The sequence below is a fragment of the Drosophila pseudoobscura genome, chromosome 2 (genome assembly GCF_009870125.1).
Source record: "Drosophila pseudoobscura strain MV-25-SWS-2005 chromosome 2, UCI_Dpse_MV25, whole genome shotgun sequence".
NCBI classification, from domain to species: domain Eukaryota; kingdom Metazoa; phylum Arthropoda; class Insecta; order Diptera; family Drosophilidae; genus Drosophila; species Drosophila pseudoobscura.
Genome location: NC_046679.1, coordinates 8,233,165 through 8,255,730, shown reverse-complemented (window position 1 = coordinate 8,255,730; position 22,566 = coordinate 8,233,165). Strand labels below are relative to the sequence as shown.

The 22,566-nt window shown below is 45.9% G+C and overlaps 1 protein-coding gene across 1 annotated transcript in view; it reads left to right on the top strand.

Annotated features, from left to right (window-relative positions):
- plum (IgSF transmembrane protein plum) overlaps positions 1-22,566 on the top strand; it is a 63,542-nt gene that overhangs the window by 33,440 nt on the left and 7,536 nt on the right. The window lies entirely within an intron of this gene.

Below are 22,566 nucleotides of genomic sequence, written 5' to 3'. Positions count from 1 at the left end.
CCTCCATTTGGGCAAGGCCTCCCTGGCAGGAGGCAGGAGGCGGCAGGCAGGAGGCAGCAGGCAGGAGGCAGCAGCAACCGCAGAGGTAGCAGACCTCAGACATTGAGTGTTGAAGCTCAAATGTCGCATTGCAATAAACTTTAGCCGACATTTCTCTCTGTGTATGTGTGTGCGTCATTATTATGCCCGTCAGGGCGCGGCGGGGCAGGGCAGGGCCGGAAAGGACACGAACGGGGTGTGCATTCAAGACTGGATAGCAGTCTCTCCCTCTCTCTCGCCCTCCCTCTCGCTCCCATCTTCGAGTCAGGTAACGCATCAAGCTCAAATATATTAGGATAGGTTTCGGTTAACGCTTGCATTTTGATGTCATCCACCCATACAGGCATACAAATGCATATACTGCTGTGTGTGTGCGGCAAGGCTATTGACCTTTTGTGGCACTGTGTGTGTGTGTGTGTCTGTGTGCGCGTGTGGCCAACGCTGCCAAAAATGAAGCGAAACGCCTTTGGGGGAATCCATTGGAAAAGTAACCCTCGAACGGACTGCAATGCAGTTCAAAATTCACAGCAGTTCAATTCAACAAACAGCTGAAAATGGCTTTCCCTTTCTACTCTCTCCCCCTTTCGAGTATTTGCCTTTGGCAAAGTTTGCCCCGCCTGTGCAGAAGGGTGTTAAGCACCTGCACCACCGGCCAGAAATCATCATCATCCTCAAACAGGATATTCAGAGCTGCACAAATCTAAATTAAAGCAAAAACAAAAAAGGCAGAAACCGAAACTATCGTAATTGCCAGAACAAACCGTTGGCCATATGGCACTTGCTCAAAAGGATCATGACTTCGAGCTGAGGGCCAATTAGAGCGTATACGTATTTGCCATGGCCAAGACGAGGGCCAGGGAGAGGGACAGGGAGAGGGCCAAGGCAAATGCTTGTTATGCAGATTGTGCACCAAGCCCCTTCCCACAGGACCCTTAATTAAGATGCTGTCGAGATGATGATGCCGATGAAGAGATATGAGTCGCAGCACCTACATCTGTGCGTATGCGAATATTTAACCAGCCCGGCACTTGGCACTGATTTGCAGTCAATTTTGGTTTGTGTCTTGAGGGGATTCCTGGCTGCAGTTTTGATAAATTACATATGATATGGGAACGGTGCCACAGTGCCAGTCCACAGGAAATCTACTTAACCTTCAGTCCTTAAATCTCCACAGATTTAGCTGAGAAGCCAAGCCGCCTTCTAAGCAGCTTAGAAAATTATGCAGATGAGTTTCGGAGGAGCCTCCTCCCCCCTGGTGGGAGAAAACTCTCCTTCTAAGCTGAGAGGAGTTGTAATAAACATAAATATGATAATGTGTACGAACGAGTATGTCTCTCTCTTCGTAGAATGTGTTTTGATTTAAATGGGTTTTTCGCTTGTCGCTGCCATTTCCAGCTGAAGTTTCTAATTTACTCCTTTGGCTGGATGCCTGCAGGACGCCTACGACTCCTAGGATTCCCATTCTGATTTCAACTTTGGTTTTGGCATCCGTTTTCTGCTTATCAGTGCCTCTGCACTCGACATAGCCAGGCACAAATTTTTAATAATGAAATTGTTCACCAAAAAATGGAAAACTTTGGAATGGGAAAATTCTTGCAAAATGTTCTGTAGCTGCCATTCCAGCTACGGCTCCACATCCGCCCTGGTAGCAGAACAGGACCTCGTCCTGCCGTTTCGGCGAGAGTGTGTGTTCCCTGGGAGTGAACGCATATTTTAGCATAATGCCTCAAATTATGTGCCTTCTACGCTATGCAAAAATTTAATGCCAGCAAAATGAGCAAAGGCACAAAATTGCCCTGAAACCCTTTTTTGTTGTTCCTTAGATTGTTGTTCGTCGGTCCCAGTTTCAGCCCTTGTCCTGTTTTTCTCTTTGTTGTACCCTTTAAAAAGGGTAGTATGAATATTTACTAAAGCCGGGTGAGAAGATTCGATCTCAAGAAGACTATTCTTACAAATTGGGGCCAACATTTTGATAGAAACGATAAAAGAAGAGGTGTAGCGCTCTCTTTGAGTACGTGTCGGTCTTGAAAACTAAGTCTTGGTTAAGCTAAGACACTCTGGAAGAGAGAGAAAGAGAAATAAGACGGATTTTGTTGAGGTCTTGGTCATTTGGCAGAAGAATTCTTAATGTCTTTGCTGTAAAACAAGCAAACACATTGCTAAGCCACACTGGGAGAGAGAGAAGCTGGATTTTGTAGAGGCCTTGGTCATTTGTTAGAAGAATTCTTAACAAGAAAACCCCATTGCTAAGCCACACTGTGAGAGAGAGAAGCTGTGATGAAGAGAAACAGCTGGAAAGTGATTGGACTTTTGGTCATTTGAGATCGGGTTTCTTAATGGCTATTGTGAGAAAGAATAACATTGCTAAGCCACAATGGAAGAGGGAGATTCTCACCGTCTCGCTTTGGTATCCATTATTCTTCTCATTTACCCAGTCTACTGTTATCGCTGTACCCGAGAGAGAGCGAGAGTGTGCCCTTGCTCGCGGGAGGATCGAAGCAGTGCTAAAAGCTCGGTTTGGTGTTTCCGAGTGCCTATCAATGACAGAGAGAGAGAGAGACTCGCTCAGAGATCATCATAGATCATAAAAAATCACCATTTTCTAACTGTTTCTGGTCGAGTCAAGTCTTTTGAACATTCACAAATTTCTGTACCACTTTCCATCAGCATTCGTTGCCTCTATTGGCTGTCCAAAGGGTATCTATGGCTTCGGCCTGCCGCTGTCTCCTTTCTTTGTTCTCTCGTTGATGATGTTGTTGTCAGTGGCGTGGCCGTGGCTGCTGCTGGTTGCAGTGTTAGAAGTAAGCTCAGAAATTATTTTAGCTTTGATGGTATTTTTCTGGTATTTTTTTATGGGAATGTGTGTGTGTGTGTGTGTGCAGGGGAAGGGGTACGAGCAGTGGGAGGATGCTTGCCACAGCAACCGAGTGGCTCTCTTTTGCTTGCTCAATTTATGCAAATTAAATTGCAATACTTTATGTTTTTTTATGTCACCAAAACGGCCCACACGACGCTGTCTTGTCTCTCTTTCCCTCTCACTCTGGTGCTGAGCCTCTGTGTCTGTCTCCCTCGCTCTGTTTGTTGAGGTTGAACGAAAATTATTAACGTAACTTTGATAAATTATGCTCATAAAAATTGCTTAAACGGCAATTTAAGCACGCCCAAAGTTAGTTATTTTCTTTTGGTGCGCCTCGATTTATTGGCCCCATACACTCATTTGCCGAACACGAGTCGACACGGCGTGGAGCTACCAAAATACGCGCCACTAATGGAGCGGCTCTGCCGCACACTCGCCGTGGACGTGGACGGGGACGCCTGGTAGTGGGTGTGGAGGCTGCTGCCGTATGCCGTATGGGGCCATGCGTTAGATTAATAACTGCATCTGCATTTGCGTCTGCCTCTGCCTCTGCATCTGGGACTGCATCTGCGACTGCGACTGAGACGATGAGGCTGTCTGGCACTGGTGCCCCCAAACTGTGCCGGTGAACGACTCCAACAGAGTGTCATTTACATACACACACACACGCGCGTAAAAACTTGCATTTGTGTGTGAGTGCTGTGCCTGATTCACGTTATTCGTTTGAGTCTTGTGCCTGGAAAAGCTGCTTTGGCCTACAACTTTTTGGCCACGCTTTTTCCTTTTATTTTTTCAAAATAAAACAGATTTTTATTGAAACAATAAGCATGACTTTTAGCTCCTAATTAGCCAAATTTGATTTGTGGAAAGATTTTCGTTGCAAAAAAAGAAATGGTCTTCGCGGCCAATGATTCAAAGGGCAATTTTTGCTGAAAATCTGAGACAATTTTGCATTGTGACTAATTTAAGAATTTTTTGCATTTTTTCTCTTTAAAACTGTTTTAACTTAAACCAAAAAATGTTTAGACTTTTTTTTTAAATTCAAAAAATACAGATTGAGTCATTTTTCTGTGTTTTTTTTTAAACATTTTTTATCATGAACTATTTATTTTATGGCATGATTTTTTTTACATTTTTTATAATGAATTATTTTTCTTATAAAAGAGAGAATAATAAAGAAACACATGCTATTCAAAATAGCAAAAGTACGAATAACAAATACATTCCCCAATGACGTGGACTTCGTCTCAAAAACCATCGGCGTAAAACCTATCGTCTAAAGACATCCCAAGTGTTGAGTGTGTGTGTGTGTGTGCGTGTGTGCTCGCTCGAAGACATATGCCTGTGTGAGTTTTGTGCCCGTTCCATGCTACAGGTATGAGTGCTGCGGCGGTGCCGTACCTGCCCCCATGTGGGTGTTGCGGCTGCCGCTGCCGCTGCTGCTGTTCTTAGCACCTTGGCAACTGGCGCTCGACGGAGTGCCGCAGAGCGGAGTCTGCCCCAGCGATGACGAATGTGAATGACTTGCCTCGAGACATGCAGTCAACTTGACGCGCATTTGTCTGGCACTGCGTCTGACCATATATGCATGCAGACGGGGCGGGGGAGAGCGGAGAGACTTTTGCATAGTCGTATGTGGTGCACTCATATCTGTGTGCCTCAGTCGCTGTGTGGTGTCTGCCTTGTTGTTGTTGTTGTTGTTGTTTATGTGGTTGTGCAACATTTGTGCTCTGTCAAGATGGCGTCATTTGCAACAGAAGCAACAGCAGCAGAAGCAACAACAACAACAACAACAACAACAACAACAAGGACAGCGCCACCTCCCTGCTCTGGGGAATCTAGGAGCTCTCTCTCTCTCTCTCTGAGAGAAGGCTAACAATCTGTTCAGATAGCAATGACGTTGCCATAATTTGTTTTATTTTATGAAGTTTACCGTGCAAAAAGTTTTGAAATCAAGACAACTTCTGTGGCTGTGTGCGGGCTCCTGGAATTGAATTAAATTAAAGTTCTTTTAACGAATCAGAAATTGAGTTCTTCTCAAGAAATTATTAAAAATTGTGTGCAAAGAAATGGAACTTTTCCAGCGAATGGAAAGTTGCTTTAAATGGAAATTTCATGAGGAGACGGCGGAGGGGGGATGCGTGGAAAGTTCTTCTTCAACTTGCAGTTCAACTCATTTGCATTTCAAGTTCCTGCATTACTCAGGGTACTCTCCCCTGCTCTCCCAGTAGAGTACTACCATTAACCCATTGTTGTTTCAGGTTTTTTTTTTGTTCCTTTCCCTTTGGAGTGTGCAGTGCCATGATCCGATGCCAATTTACATTTACAACTTTTAAATCTTATAAAACTTTACAATCCATGCAGTTTATGCCTGGGATTTTGATTTCAAAACGAAAGAGGAACAAACAAAAATATGAACACCAGGCCAGGACTCCCACTCGAACCCGTTCTGTTTGTCTATCTGTCTGCCTGTCTTTTTGGCAAAAGTTTCCCTCCCTTTGTGCCTTTCTTTGTTTTCCCCCCCGGCGACCCTGTACCAACGCTTAATTCAATTAATTTTTATTTAGTTTTTCGTATAATATTTGCTCGCTCTGCACATTTTTAAGCAAATACCCGGCTCGCCGGCTAAATGAAATGTTATTTGCATAAAAATTTCCATTTCAGTTTTTGTTCTTTTCTTTCATATTTTTCATGTCTGTGCCTTTCCTTTTGTCCTCTCGGATCTCTCTGGGATCCCTCGGCTCTATCTCTTTGGCCATTAACACACAGTTTGCTCTTGCCGGGGTGCCCGAGAATTTTCCTCATTTTTTTTTTTTTTCGCGTTGCACTAAGCGTATTTTACACATTTAATAGGAGAAGCTATCGCATTGTTTCCAGCTTCTTGTAGAATTTTTTTAGTTTTCCTTTTGCCACAGAAGAAAAATGGTAAATGATAAAGAAAGGAATAAAGAAAAAAGTGTGTGGGCCTCGTAGGTTGTTGTAAGCCGCGAAAGAAATTACTTTATTTTAATAGGACTTCATTTAATCCAAGCGCATTATGAGGACAGCCCGTCAGCAAAGGCAAACACAAAAAAAACGAGAGCGAGAACGAGAACGGGGCCAAGCTGGCGGGGAGCCACGGAGCTCGGGCAATTTGGTTTCCCCATTCATTTGGCACGGCGCACGCTGCGTATACGCAATCTGCGATGCTTTATATTATAAAACGGTGCGTGGTGGCAGGCTGGTGGTTGCAAAGGCTTCGAGGGGCCGGCCAAATGAGTTCTGGGGCCTCTGTAGCGCGGCAGACAGGCAAACAAACAACAAACACGCCCACCCAAACACAACATCTACATATATACTCTCCCTAGGCAAGGGGGTATCTTTGAGAGCCATGTGCATCTGTTGCCATGACAACTTTGTGTATGATTTAGTTGGCGCTGCGAATGCTAATTGAATGAAGGTGGGATTACTGGCTGGGAGGTATTTCTGAGTCTCAAAGGAGTTCTTCTTATGGGCTTAACATGAGCCCAAATTAAGCTGATTTAGTGTGCTGTAATTATTCGCAGATCAAGAGTAAAGAATATCATAGATTGCTGCCGTTACTTACACATGAAGGGGCTCTTTAAAGCTCGACACGAGAGGCAGAAGCGAATGCCCAACTATAGGGAAACATACTAAAAACAATGTACATGTCGTGTGCATGAATAGCTGATAAGCGTCCCAGATGCACAAGCGAATGCTTGCACAAGATAAGGCCCGAAAAGATTTAAAAAAAAAGCCAAACAATATACATGTCGTGTGCATGATTTGCTGTTAAGTCTTCCATTTGGTTGTTTTTGTTGTTGGCCCACCGCCACACATAAGCCATGTACCCTTTTTGCTAGAGTGTACAAAAAGCGAGATAAAAGAGAGTGAGGAGAGTTGGGGAAAGAGTGACGCCCGTCGACGACAAGCAGCTTGTTTAATACAAAAGTTTCATTTCCGCTTTTCATTAGCCCTCAACGGTGTGACACAAGCCGGGGCCCGAATGGCCCGAATGGAAGGAGCGGATGGGGGCCACAGAAAATGCGTAAATACCACACACAAGCCAGCGCACACACACACACAAACACACCCGCATAGATACAGCAAGAGTCACACACATTTAAGGCCCATAATGAGATATATACAAAAGCTGAGCCAGCTTAACGCCAAATCGGGCAGAGAGCGAGTGTAAACCTCTAACCACGTGTTAATTTTACTCCTTTTTGCCCCTGCCTCCAGCTCCAGCTCCTGCTCCTGCTCCTGCTGGTGCTCCTTCTCCGGCTGGTGTTCCACCTCCTGCTTGTGCTTTTGCCCCTTCATTGGGGTACACCTTCTCCCAAACCCAAGCCAAGTACTCGCCGTCCATCCAATTTCTGCTGTTGATGTTCTTGTCGTCCTCATTGCCTCGCTTGCTCTTTCTCTCTCTCACTCTCTGTCTGTCTCTGTCTCTCTCTTTCCCGCTCTGAAGTGAACTAAAAAAGCTTGAATGGCGCTTATGTCGGTCGGGTTCTATTTGTCGGGGCTGTGGATATGTTGATGTTGTTGCCGGCTGGCTCTGTTTTTTCTCCTCTTTTGGCCAAAACGGCAGCCAACTAGCTGCTATATTAACTGACTTACTGGGGCCCGCCCCCGTTCACCGCTGCCACATGTGAGTGCAAACACGCAGCGTAATGAAGTAGCCAGAGAGCCAACCGTAATGGCTGACTGAGCGTCATAATAATCTCGAGAGTGTGAGTGTGAGTGTGAGTGCGTGCGTCCTCTCTCTCTCTCCATTTCGGCCGAGACCCGGTGTGGGTGTGATCCTAGAGGGAGCTACGCTGAAGGCAAAAGGCAGTGAAAGATACAGATACACAGAGGCACAAGTGACGCCGTCAAAGGTTATTCAACTGCCACGCACAGCACGAACCAGGGATTGGGGGATTGGGGGATTGGGGGATTGGTGTATTGGGTACCCCAGCGCACAGGACTGGCGGTGGTCCCTCTGCAATGTGTGAAGGCTTCTCGTCTCTCCGCCATTCCATATGCCGTGCCACAGATAGATAGGTAGACAGATGGCTATATGTATGGATGGATTGCTGCCGGGCTGCCTGGCTGGCTGCCTGGCTGGCTGGCTGGTCAGATGGAAGGGAATGTGCAATACCAAATGGAATTCTTGCATTTGAATCTAAACATTTCCCTAAACGTTCCGCATCCGATTCACTTTGCACGCCATTTCCGCTGCCAAACATGTCTGGAGGCGACTCGAGGGAGTCGCCCTTGCATGCCATTCTCCGGCCTGTTTGACGGGGCCCGGCATAGTCAGATACCAGTGATGCTAGCTTATCAGATTTCGTTCTATCAGCTGATTTATAGCCATTCCTTGCCTTTGGAAAAATGCGACTGAATTTGTTTATTTTCCCATACTCCCAGATATTGCAAAAAATTCTGTGGCATCCACAATTTTAAAAAAATACAAGCCGAATCATCAAAAACTTTCAGTAGATAACTGGATGGCAAGTAAACACATGGCGATCGGTTCATTATTATGGGGGGAATCAAAGGTCTTTGAACACCTGGCTTTGGGGCACTTTTACGACCAAAGGAAGGTACTTTTGAGGGCATAATTCTACACAGATCAGGATATAGATGGAAACTGTTGACAACTAGTCTCTATCTATCTATCTGTTGTAGAGTCGCAACAAAAATAAGGTGCCTCCACACTGAAAGAACGTTTATCATGGAAAGGTATGGGCCTATTATTTCGAGTGGCTTTGGCCACCCTCAAGATTCTGATTGTCAGAAATATTTATAATGATCCCAAAAATGGAGAACTAAAGCGCTATTTAGTGGTTTCCTTCAAAAGGTATTCCCTCTATTCTATTGTGCCCATTTCATTGTTTCTGTGCAGTTCCCATCACTAGTCTATCCATCCATCTATCTCTATTAGAATCTCCGCCCATGGCGAGTAAATTTTATTGATTTTTGCTTTTTTACATAAGGGTTTTAATAATCTGAACGCGAGTGTGTGTGTGAGTTCCTCTGTTCGGTTTTTGCCGTTTGCGTGGGATGCGAGCATCGAGTGGGGGTGGGGGAGGGGGAGGGGGTGTCCTCTCACGATGTCGGCGCGTGTTCAATTATGTGTGTACATTAAGCTCTTCCTGGCAGCAGGACCCAATAGCCACCCGAGCGTCCTCTCTGCCTCCCTGCCTCTCGATGACAAGGCATGGCGGCCCTTTCATTATGATTATTATTGAATTATTTGTATTATTGCATTATTTGTTGTTGGTGGGGCAGCCATAATACGAGCATGCCACGAGCCACCGGCCTGGGCAGAATGTTCGAGGAAGTGCAGGACACGCAGGATGCGCCTGAATGCAATTTTCCAACGGTAAACCAGCCAACCCAACGGCTGCTGTCTGATAATATTTAATTTTAATTTGTTTATGCTATGGTTTTCTTTTTTTTTTGTATTTTTGCTCCTTCTTGCTCCTTGTTGTTGTTGCTGTTGTTGTTGCCTTTGTGTTGCCTGAAACTCCAATTACCAGGTCTATTTGGCCTGGCGGTTAATGAACGCTATTAAAAGCAAAAACAAAAACAAAAACTTTGTTTGATTTTCAATTTTTGTTGAGCGCGTTGCCCTGCGCCCCCCCCCCCTCATGTGTTGTTGTTGTTGTTGCTATTTGTATTTTGTTGACTATCGAATTTCCTGAACCTCGGCGCATATGTTGCCTGTCATAAAATTGGTTTTCGGGGCCGGCGAGTGGCAAAACGAACAGGCTGCAATTTGCCTAGCAGCTGTAGAGCAAATTGCACATTACGCATACGCCACATATGCTGTGCTCCCTCTCCAGGCCCCCCTCTCTCTCTCTGTGTGTGTGTGGGGGGGAGGATGAGTGGTGTTTTGGGTATGCCACTTAGGCAAACACAAACACAAACACTCGATCCAACAACTGTAAATGCTTGTTTGTCTGTATGCCGGCCAGCATCTGACTATGCCGTTTGCTGGTTGTTTGTCTCTAAATTTAAAGCACTCTCAGGCGCCCCAACGCTACCCAAAATATACACTCAAAGAAAAATATCCAAGCAAAACTAAACGCACCAATATTTGTGTTAAAAATTCGATTTTTTTCAGTTTAAATTTAGTAGAATTAAAAAGAATTTATTTGGATTTAAATATTTAAAGTATTAAAAAGTCTTTAAAACGCTTAAAAAATATAATTTATTGAATTTTGGGGAAACACTTAAAAAAATATAATCTATTAAATTTTTGGGAAATATATTTAATCTAAATCTGATTATATTTAATTCAAATATTTACTATAAAATCAATGCAATTTTTTTCCAATTTCCTCTCTTGGCTTTGGTATACATTTTCAAATTCTATTGTGTAAATATGGCAATTCTTAAGGCTTTTGTGCTCTGGGTATCTGCGGGATATACTCGCACCTTTCTGCATTTAAGCCGCACCCACACCGCGTTCATTGCACTCCAGGAGGGAAACAGCATCTCACAAGATCTGTTCACTGCCTTTGAGCTAAACATTTGGTTTATAATTAAGTTTGGAATTTTGTGCTTATTTGCCAAATTATACGGAGAGCCGCCCTGAGGCCGTGTGCTTCAGATTAGCCAAACAAATATTTTGCATTGTAATTGAAATAATTTCTGCTGGAAAATCAATTTGATTATCATTATGTGGCTGAAACTATACTATTTCATAGTTGATGAATCTCGTTAGCTGTAGCAAAACCATGGAATGATGCTAATGAATCATTTGCACATTCCCTTGCACTTTATAGAAATAGAGGGAGGGGGGAGCGCAGAGGGGAGAGGGGAGAGTGGAGAGCACTCTAGAGAGAGAGCAGAGTACCCAAAGCTTTGCTGCCATGGCAACATGGCTATAATCGCTCTGCCATTTTTCCAGGAATCGTTTATAATCTCTTAAGACCACTGGATGCTGATGCTGATGCTGCCACTGGAGGCTGATGCCATTGGGTCTCTTGCCTCATAGAATCCCCAACGGAATGTACTCCAGAGGGCACACACCACCCACACCACCCACACTTGAGAGGAGAATTAATAAAATGAAATTTGATAAATGAATGTGTTTAACAGCATTTAAACTTTGACCCCCTCCCTACTCTCCGTTTGTGTTCAGTTTTGGGCAAAATGCTTTTCAACGCCTCACAAAATTTCATTTTCAAAAGGAAATAAAATTTTATTATACGATTTCTTGAATAGGAAACACAACGACTGCCAGCAGCAGCAGCAGCAGAATTTTCTATTTCCATGACTGCTTTCATTAGCCCAACGTATACGTGGTGCAATTTTAAGTGTTTCTTTTAATTCGTTTTCCTATGTACACATACATATAGCAGGTGGTGTGTGTGGCACTGTGAGCTTTTATTGCTTATTAAGCGTTTTTTTAGTTCAATTAAATCGCATAATCGATTAAGTCCCTCGGAAGTCCACGTGCCCTCACGCCCTCGACTCGTTCTCGGTATGGCCAATGGAGTCACCATCGCCATCGCCATCGCCATCGTTGTCGTTGTGCTCTACCCTTTTGAGAGGGTATTATGATACATCACATAGGGATATCACATCAGGGATATCAAAGATTGTATTTTGTATGAGATAAATTATGAAATTAAAGTTTATTCCTGATTTGTTTAATAAAAATCTACTTTTAATTTGTATAATAAATGTAATAAATAATAAAAACAAATCTTTAGTGTAGGGCCATATTTATATCCTTTGGGGACATATGTACATCACAAATATATATATATCACTTTTCGATAGATACCTCTCCGTTTCATAGATATTTGAGTTTAATTGTTTTTTTTTTAATTTGTATAATTAAAACTAGAAATATTTTTATAGCAAAATGAAATTAAAAAAAAATCTTTTTTAAATTTGTTAAAAAAAAAATATTCCGCATTTTAATAATCAAAGAATCAGAAGCTAAATTTTATTTTATAGTTATTATTATATAAATAATATTAAAAAACATATTTTATGGATCAGAACTTTTTTCTTTAACAAAAAAAATTCCCAAAGGAAAGATCTACTACCGCCATGTGGCGGCCATGTTACGCTGATTCCATTCTATTAGTGGCTTTTCCACAACCAATTGAAATTTTTCAGTATTATCCATGGTGGTAGATCCACTGCATGCCACTCCGCAGTCAGTCGCCTGAGAATGAAGCTGCTGGCAGTGTGGCAGCTGCTCTGCCCCGCCATCGTGGTGCTGGGCCAAGAAAACGAAACAAAATTGGATAGGACTTGGCTACAGACTCAAATACGATGCCCCAAGGGCTACGTACTGACGCCCAATGACCGATGCCGAAAAAAGGCAATCGTATCCTGGAACAACCAGTGGACCTCATAAGCCCCATAAGCCCCAACTAAATTTGCAATTAAAAACGTATTCAAACTGTATCGATTTGGAAGGGTATGCCAGTCTTCGGCGAATCAAAATCCAATCAAGAATTCTTTCTTCTTGCCTGCTGTCTGCTGTCTGCTGTTTCGCTGCGCACTCAGACGTGCGACGTAATGTCTGGCACGGCTGCCATCGTCATCGGACACCCCGGTACTTGGTTCGATGACTGGGCCCGGTCCGTAACCTGGCCAAAAGCCCTGGCTATGGCTATGGCTCTGGCTGTCGCCCCCAAGCCGCCCACACAACCGTTGATTACTGCTGATTGCTGACAGCCAAAACACAGCGCCAAATAGCAACAATCATCCTGGTGCCTGGGCTGCTGCCTTAATTCCCCCAGCCATTAATTGATTTGTTACAATGAAATTTCCACACTCAATAAAATAAGTCTGATGAACATTTTCCTTAATGCCAGAGAGCTTTGCTGCCCTGCTGCCCAGACAGTGGGTCGTCCTCCCCCAAAATACCCCAAAGATGGAGACTCGGACAAGCAAACAAACAGCCGAACAGCAGCAGGTCTATAAATAAATGTTATTTACTTTTGAGAATCCAAGTCCAAGTCCGAGTCCGAGTCCGAGCAATAATGTACTTTTGAGCCACATTTGTGGGCTTTTGGTCACTTGCCAAACTTGGCCCGAAAAAATGTGCAATAAAATAATCATAAATTTGCACATTTTTTACGCCACAATTAAATTTTGCAAATTTGGCAAATGCACAAAAATGGCTGCCACATTTTATTTGACATTTTTATGAGATTTTGTCCCCATATAGCGAGTGCCCCCCTTCCCCCTTTCCACTTCCCCTGCCCCAGAAACCCCATGCTCACATGCCCCATTCCGTTTCCAATACCATAACTGTTTGTTCCCTGGCCAGGAGAAGAGGAGGAGGCTGGCTTGTTGATTTATGAAGTTGATTGGCCGCCTGACAGACCAGACCCGACTTCTCCAAATGGAACTCGCAGTCGCAGTCGCAGTCGCAGTCGCAGTGGAAGTCTTTTCGTTCAGTGTATAGTATTTGCGTGGAGCCGCACGCTTTATCGTTTATTCCACATTACTCAAGTCATAATTAAGATCTTGGCAGGCAGGCAGGCAGGCAGGCCGGCTTGCCTCTTGCCGCAGCCTCATCGCAGCGGTCATAAATTGTGGAAGTGGCTCATTGACAACTTCATTTCCGCACTTGGCGTGCCGGCAACAATGAGAGCAAGACGTTGGGCTCTGCGGCAGGCAGCCCAGGCGATCCGATCCCCGTTCTGATGATGTTGCAGCGGCAGCGGCGGCGGCGACGGCGGCGGCGACGGCGTCTTAGCTGCGCTCACACGCAACGTGCCGCCAAATGACATAATGAACTGCATTATTTATGCGACACACTGTGCGAATGCCCCCAACAACAGCAGAGGCACAAGCAGAGGCACAGGCAGAGGCACAGGCAGAGGCAAGCTGTTACTGCAGCTCTTCTTGGGGCAGGCCACAAAACACAGAGACAACAACAAGTAATGCGTGTGTGTGTGCCTCATCATAAAACTGCTGACATTTTGCCATATGATGTCACGACAGCCACAAGTGCCACAAACGGTGCCTGGTCTCTGGTCTCTACGTCACGTGCTGCATACAGCTGCTACGTCGAGGAAGTGCATCCGTACTTATAGCTAGAACTCTAGAGGTCATCGTTCATCCACTCAGACAAGCCCCGAATGATCGATGAGGCACCAAATGAGGCCTTTATTCAGTGGAAAGATCAACCTGTGATGCAGTTCAACCCAAATTGATTAAGATTAATCGTTGGAACAGGCCCAAGACTAGGGGATACTAGATATAGTAACTCTTAACACGTTTCGGTATCTATGTATCTTTCCATCTAATAGCATTTGCAACTGGCCATCATTCGGACATTTAACTGTCTGTCCATCCATAGTCTATCTATGTATCTACAGCATGTATGTATGTATGTGTTCTCGTATCTGCATATGTATCCATCCATCAAATATCCAATTAAAGCCCGCTCATGCATCTTTCATCAGTCGACTCGACGCGATGTCCGGCTGCCCGGCTGTCCGGCTGCCATCTAATTAGTCTCGACAAACATTGACAAACAGATGCATTATTGCATTCCCAGTTCCATTTTCTCCTGTCTGTTTTTTCCGTCCCATCGTTTTTGTTTGGCGATTCTGACATTTGGTCGGGCGTCTGGTTCTGGGGCTCTCGATTGCGGTTTGTTTGCTGACAATTTGCAACTTTATGCATTTGCCTATAAACTATTTACAGTGTCAGGAGGCATTTACCGCTTTTTGATTACGCCGCATTTGTTTGTTTCCTGTGTCCTTAATTTGCAGCACGGCACACAGCACTCCCCGGCTGTCTCCCCGGCTGTCTCCCCGGCTGTCTCCCCGGCTGTCTGTCAGTTGTAGTTATAGTTACAGCCACCTCTGTGGAGATACTTCCCCCCCCTCAAAGAGGGGGCAACAGGGACAGAGAGACCGATACTCTTCTTCACGCAGGTGCTGCTGGTGGTGGCGGCGCAGTCGTTTCACGCGCTTTTAATTGAGTGCTTCCGCTGCAATTAACAAGTACAACGCGTCCGACCAGCGCGCTGTTGGGGGGGCATGCAACCACTGACTGGCGCTGACTGGTTGACTGGTTCACACTGGTCAGCCTTTGGCCATAACCAGCTGGCACTCTCGCCCCTTCTGACTTCTAGATTACAGCATACTTACGCACTAATGCCCCTTTAAGTTAATGCAAAACCATTAAACGTGTTGACTGCCACACTTTGGGGCAGAGGCCAAAAACAATGCATTAACTTAATTAATCACCAGCCAAATATAATTAACAATCGAATGTTTCACAGAGAGAGAGAGAGAGAGGGACAGACAGGCCTCCTCCTGGGCTGCCCGTGTCTCCTCTGGCTCCTCTTTTTTGGTGGCAAATTCATTTACAACACACAAAGTCATGTTGCCGCTAATTTGGCAAATCGATCCTGTGGATGCCTCTGTCTGTGCTTTTATTTTTAATTTAAAATCCCAGGCCTGTCCATGGCACGCAACAGAATCACATTAAACGCATTTCCCAGAGACCCAGAGAGAGAGAGAGAGAGAAATCACAACAATTTTCGCCAGCTTCCTTTCGGGTTCGCTTCTAACCAATTTCCATTTCCCCACTGGTGCCGGGCCCTGCTTTTCCAGCTGCCAGCTTTACAGTTTGCAGTTTAGTTTTGCAATTTTCCGGCTCAACGATAAATGCAAATAGATTTCACCTGCAGACGACTACGAGGAGGAGGACGAGGAGGAGGACGCCGACGACGACGACGACGATGCTTGTCCAATATTGAGAGAGAATCTTTAAATAAATTATGCGCATGGAATTTTCGCAGCCAGCTCCAGCTCCAGCTCCAGCTCCAGCTCCTGCTCTTTGGATACGTTGCATGCAACATCAGAGTCTAGCTGCTGTAACTGTTGTTGTTCGCTTTTGGCTTTGGCTTTGGCTTTGGCATGTTGGGAATCATGTATGACTTTGACATTGACAGCATTGAGGCAGCGATATGGAAGCAGCTCGGAGAGCAAGTGGCACACACACACACACACACACACACACACACACACACACACGTGCACGTGCAACATGCTGCCGCGCTGTGCTGTGATTATGGAGCTGTATGGGGGCAAAAAAAAATTGTACATTTTACGCTTATTTACATTTTTACAGTTAGTTTTTTTTCGTCATACACTGAAAGAAATTTCAGGGGCTTTTTCGCTTGTCAACAAATTGAAAAGGGTACGCATACGGTTTGGGGGGGGGGGGGGGGGGGGGGGGCTTGGGGCTGTCAATATTTGGCAGTTTACCTTTATCTGACAGCCAATTGGCGGAGACAGACGGACATAATTTATGCAATGAAAAGAGAGAGAGAATCGAGGCGGGAAATGTCCCGTTTGTTTCTGTCAGTTGCCATAATTTCCATCAGACATCAGCAGCGTGGTATTTTCGGATGATATATGATGGATATATGGCCATCAATCGCCTAAGGTTCTACATACGCTGAAGCCTCGTTACCCGAGTGTTGTTTACGCTCAGTTCCTGCCCCATGCCCCATGCCACAGCCACGACGAATCTCCATTCAATTAGCAACTCATAATAACAATAATTTTTCTTTTGCAATTCGCATTTGGTAAAACATTTTGCGGGGCACGTTCGCTGGTCGCCCGACTGTGTTCGTGACGCTGCCTCTTGCCCCATGTTGCTGCTGCTGAAGAAGCCCGCCCCCGCTGCTGAACCCTGAAGACCCTGAAGCATTGACTGCAACAATGTTTCCTGTTAAATGATGCATAATAATCGGGGAGCGAGGAAGCCCCCACAGGAGGCGGGAGCGAAGAGGAGCAGCGCTGAGCTTTGGTGGCTTCAATGAGGTGAAAGGAGTTGCTGGCTGGCTGAATGGCTGGCTGGCTCCTAGCATTCCATGCTGGGAGGCACTATAGAAATCATCGTAGAACCGGGGATGCACGATGACGACGATGACGAGAACGACGACATTGATGGGATTGTGATTGTGGATGTGGATGTGTTGCCGGACACAGACCGCAATGGCCCACACAATCGCAGATAGCATGCCCATACATTCAGCATTTTACACACAATGTATGCCCCCCTCCCACGCCCCCCCTCCCCTCCTTTTGGGCTACGCCCACCTTTCGCAGAAACTGCTGACGGCTGCGGCTTGCGGTTGCACTTTGGCTGCGTAGCTTACGAAAATACCCTCGGCTTCGGCTTCGGATTCGGCTTCAGCTTCGGCTTCGGATTCCACCAAAAACCGAATTACTTCTGCTCTGGCTCCTGCTCTGTCTCTTTCGCTCCTCCTCGTGTGGTGTGTGCGTGTGTGTGTGTATTATTTACTCACTTGAACTGAAACATTTTTATAATTTCTTTTTTTATACCGTTTGGAGGTTTTCATCCTCATCTTCGCTTGACCATCGGTTTGTGGTTCTTGCTCTGGCTCTGGCTCTGGCTCTGACGCTTCATTCTTCTTATTTTCTCATTCGTTTTTCGCTTTTCGGTTTTCGTTTTTCGCTTTTATTATTTTATTGCGTCTTTTGTTGCTGTTGTTTGGCTCGTTGGCTATTGGGCAACATTGTTATTTTCTGCTATTTGGCCATTGACTATTGATCATCCACATACATTCTCCATCGTCCTCCTCCTCTTCCCCATCCCGGCTCCCCGTCTCAGTTTTGGTTCTGGTTTTGGCCATGGTTTTGTGTGCTGCTGTTGCTTGTACTCAGCATTTATTTATACCCTGCAATCTAGGAGTAGAAAAAGGTATTTGACCAGGCACTACCCTTTAAAACTCTTTTTACCTGCAGATATATGAAGTCAAATTTCAAGTTTTGCACAATATGTAAAGTTTCTTGAATTTTGAAATTTTTAGATATATTTTTCTAGTGAAAAAAATGCTCCAACAATTACTACAATTTTCTAATCATTTACCAATAATTTTCCCATATTAAATCTATAGCCCTCCCAGACCAATTTACATTCGAGGGTATCCCTTAGTCGATTGAGTCGCCTTGGCATTTGTTGGTTTAATTTTAGTTCCTCTGCTTGTTGGCATTTTTTCCAGCAGCTTATTTATTTATTTGGTTTTAATGCATACCCTGCCCCTGCCCCTGCCCCCGCCTCTGCCCCTGCCTCTGCCCCTGCCCCTGCATCTGCCTCTGCCTCTGCCTCTCTGTCTGTCTCTGTCCCTCCACTGCAGTGGAGGAGTTCCAGGAAGCTGTATTGAGTCATTGGTAAATGGTTTACGTTTAACCCATTTAAAAATGCCAGCAAACAGAAGGCCACAGAATGGTACTGGAACCAGCTGATGCCCATCATCATGGTAATCATCATCATCATCATCGTCTGCAACCTCATCTGCATCCCCATCCGTGTTGGGTCGTTCCCATTTTCCCATTTAGCATACAATGTGGCCAAACAAAAGCGGCATGGGACTCTGGTACTCTGGGACTCTCTTCTCTTCTTTGTTGTGGCTCTGATCTGGCCAATACTACTCCGTTCCACGACTTGACTCCTCTTTCCTGTTCGGCAACACTCCTCCAATGTGAAATCCATGCTGCAACTTCGCTGCAACCGCTCTGTCTTTCCCTCCCAGTTTCAATTTGTTGTTTCTGCCGCTGCCGGTTTGTTTGTTTTCATTGCCAGCGAAAAATATTGAACGGAAATTTTACAATATGATTTATCGCGGTGGGGGGAAATGCTGTGTGTCCTCCACGGCAGAGCAGCCACTGGACTGGACTGCCTGGTGCCAAATTTCAACGGAAATGAATTCGTTTATAGCCAGAAACATATTGTATTTTGGTTATCCGGCTATTGTGACAGCCATTGACTCTCGAACATGGGTCTCCAGAAACCGGGAACTGGGATTCGGGCACCAGGAAGGTACTACGTATGCCTCGGAGTAAAGAAATGGCCAATTAGGATTGTGTTGGCAACACACAATTGGTTCCGAAGGAGTCTTAGTGGAAATTCATTTGGCATTTCCACTGCCATTCATCGATGGAGCGGAACACTTCCCATTCAAATCCTTTAATAATCCCAAGGAAAAGTTTTCAGCAAACATATTTGCACATGACTGCCAAGTAAAATCGAACAAAGCTCTTTTCTATTGTTCTTCAGTCGAAGAGGGAGTATCGGGGAGGGGCCAGCGTTGGTTGGATCTGGGCCTGGGCCCCGAACAACATTTAGATAAGATTCCGCTTCATGCCCCCACAGGACCAGGGACCAAGGACCAGGGCTCTGCCTCTGCCTCTGCCTGTGCGTGCAATGCAAATTGCCAAAGGGAAATTTATTCCTGAACTACGAATGAATGCGAATTTTCCGGAGAGCGCCAAAAGTTAACCAAATATGTCAATTGAATGCTTTGTGTGTGTGTGTGTGTGTGGCAAGAGGATGCCAATGCCGTTGCCGTTGCCGTTGCCTTGGCATGTGGCAAACAAACAAAGCGCAGGACCCAACTAACCAAAATCGAGGAATTGTAGGTTAAAAAGCAATTTATCTTTGACTTTTGCCAAGTAAATTCCCGCCATTGTCTAAAGTGGTTTGCCCCTGGACAGTCCTGCCTCACACATGTGTGTGCGGGCTGAGTTTTTGGCTTAAAACTTGGCCCAAAACTGTGCGTGAGTCTTGGCTCTGGCTGCCCCAACTAGTTTCCATTTTGGGGGGGCACTTGCAACCACTCAATTACACTGCAACCACAGACATTCAATTGAGCAAAGCTCGAGTCCCGGCAAAAGGCAAACAATGCTCTCCAATGGAGAAATTATAGCCGCCGTGTGGCAAGCAGCAAGCAGCCAGCAACTCCATTGAAATGCCTGTGGGGACGACTTTTCAATAAATTCTCGTCTCGAACCGGTGCTGGCGGTGGTGAAAATTTGATCAGAGCTGCACGTAAAACTATTTGAACTGCTAACCCAAATAAGCTGAGGCATTCATGCCACCACACAGCTGAGCAGCTGGGGCATGCTGCACTACGCCAATGAACTGTGTTGCAATCAATAGAAGCGATTCAAGTTGCAGCAGCAGCAACTTGAGCTACAAGATACTTTCTGTGCAACCATAGAACTTCTTCCCACATGCCACATCCACCCCCTCCACCCTTCCACCGCCGCTAGTGGAATGCCATGGAATGTGCACACGCATCTTCGACTGCCATACGATCTGCACATCTCTCCATAGCCATCGCCAGAGCCATCGCCGTCTCCGTCTTTCCGCAGACTTGTGGTGGGTGTTCCCCTGCAGCATCCCTCTCCTTATGTGTGTGTGTGTGTGGGGGGGGGGCATGTAGCAGGGAGCTTACATTTATGCGCGAAATTGTCGTATGCATTTGCACATTCATAAATTCTCGTTGAGCGCCCCCAAAGCGACAGCAGCGCAGAAGAGCGGAGCCAAAAGAATGCTCTCTATGCCATTATAGTGTGTGGCACTTACATAGAAGGGGAAAGACAGTGAGAGAGAGAGAAAGAAAGAGAGAGAGAAAGGGGTGGGGATAGTTGGCAGAGTCACTTGCAACTTGCAACCCGTTCCGATGCTGCTGCTCGCTCGTGTGGCATTTAAATTTCATTTTTAATTTGCTTTTTTTTCTCCTCCTTTTTTTTTGAGCCCCACCTCCTGCTCCTCCTCCTGCTGCAGGCACATTTTATTATTGCATTTTATGGCAGGGGGGGGAGCAACCTTAGAACAGCACGTCATTAGGCGATAAATTATCTCAAGCGCGTTGCATTTTGCATAAAATGTTGCCGCAGCCTTGGATTTGGAGCGGTAAATGTGTGCCAACAGCTGTGGCACAGGACGGGGGCAGCAGCGGCAGCAGCATTAAAGGATGCCTGGCAATTTGAATTTGTGAAATTCCATTGGGGGGCCCAGCGAAGGCAATCTGCAATCCAAACAGTTGCCGTTAGATGGAGGCCACTGCCAGGGCTGGGACCCAAGACAGAGACCAGGGACTGGGCACAGGGACGGGCACGGAAACGGGCACGGGCACCGGGACGGGGCTTATCTATCCACAAGATGTGGCCGTTTGATAAGCTCAGCGCAGCAGCCGGCAATTTATGTGGCAGCCCCACTGCTGCTGCTGCTGGTGCCTCTACCTCTGCTGCTGCTGCTGCTGGTGCAGCAATTGCAGTTGCATTCATCATCATGGACTGCAGCAACAGTTGCCGCATGGAATGCACTGCCGTCGACGACGTGCGTTCAACTATGCAAATTTTGTGCCCAGCTCCCCCTTTTGCTGGGAGACTATTGACTTGCAACTTGCTGCAACTTAGTAGAAGTCTCCTCCGGAGAGTATGGCTGTATTGATGGTGCTTCTGTGTCTGTGTGTGCTTCTTGTCAAACAGCATTCAAGCACGATTCTGGGAAACATTCCTCTCCACTGAGCTGACTGAAAGAAAGAGCCTGGGACTGCAAAGTGTCTGGGGTCTGGGCTCTGGGGTCTGGGCTCTGGGATCTGGGATCTGGGCGGGGGTGGACAGATTTTAATACAAATGATCTGAAATTATATGGCTTGGGGATCGGAGAGCCAGAGATAAAGTGTTGCCTGGTCGAAAGCTGAATGTCATGACAGTTCAATCATTGGCTCTGATCCGATCTGGTTGCAGGGCAGAGATTCCAGATCCCACGGATAATTGATAGTGGTTTAGAAAGCTGTATGCGGCGTGCAGCAATTAATCTGAAAACGCTTAACGATAGCCCCCGTGCTAACGACTCTCGAGCACATAACGCTGCCGTTGACATGGCAGGAGCCAGGAACGAGGGCCAGGAACCAGGACCAAGGCGATGACAAATGGTTCGTGCGCAAGGTGTGTGCAGGGAATGACAAAAAATCGCTGAACTTTGACTCCGCCCAGTGCCTGTACCTATGCCAGTGGCTCGTGTCCTGCCCTGCCCCGCCCTGCCCTGCCCTGCACCTGTGCGGCATGCCTCGTCGTTACACTGAAGTAGTAGTTGCCGAAGCGCAGTTAAACGGCCAGCCATTGAAACAATTACGCTATAACAATTACGCCCTGTGCTGCACATGCAATCCCCCCCCCCACCTCCTCCCTGCTCCTTGCCACATGCGTTGTGTGTGTGTGTGTGTGTAAATTTGCCGCACTTAGCGTTGTTGCTACTGGCCGCTGCCGCTGACGTGGCAGGCATTTCCATGCGTCAAATTGCCGCCAGGGCATTGCGTGTAATTACAGCAATAAAAATTGCAACACATTGCGTACAAACATGCAACGCCAGCAGAGAGACAGAGACAGAGACAGCAAGCCGGGCAGAGCAGAGAAAATTCCACGAGTCAGAACTTTAAAAATACATCCCGACGTCCCGATGTTCAGCAATTATCTAATTTATAGAAGTACATTTATCAAAAAAGCCGAAACAAATATTCAGCAGATGAACAGCAGTCCACTCCACTCCACTCCCCTGTCTTGCAACAATTTGTGTCTCTGGCTAACGAGCAGTCAGTTGTCCAGCATTCAGCACTTGGCATTCGGCCACAGCTGAGTGCACCAGTGCAGTGCCTGCCACTTGGGTGGGCCAACTGATTGGGGCACAGCTGCTGCTGTGGTGCTGTTTTGGGGGGGTCTCCCTCTCTCCCTCTCTCTCGCTCTCTTTCGTCCTTCAAGCGGAACGCAAGTTGATTGCATTTTTAGCATAAATTTCAACGCATTTGACTAATGTCCGGACATTTGTTATTGCTAGACGAGTTCTTACGATTCTAGCATTCGGTG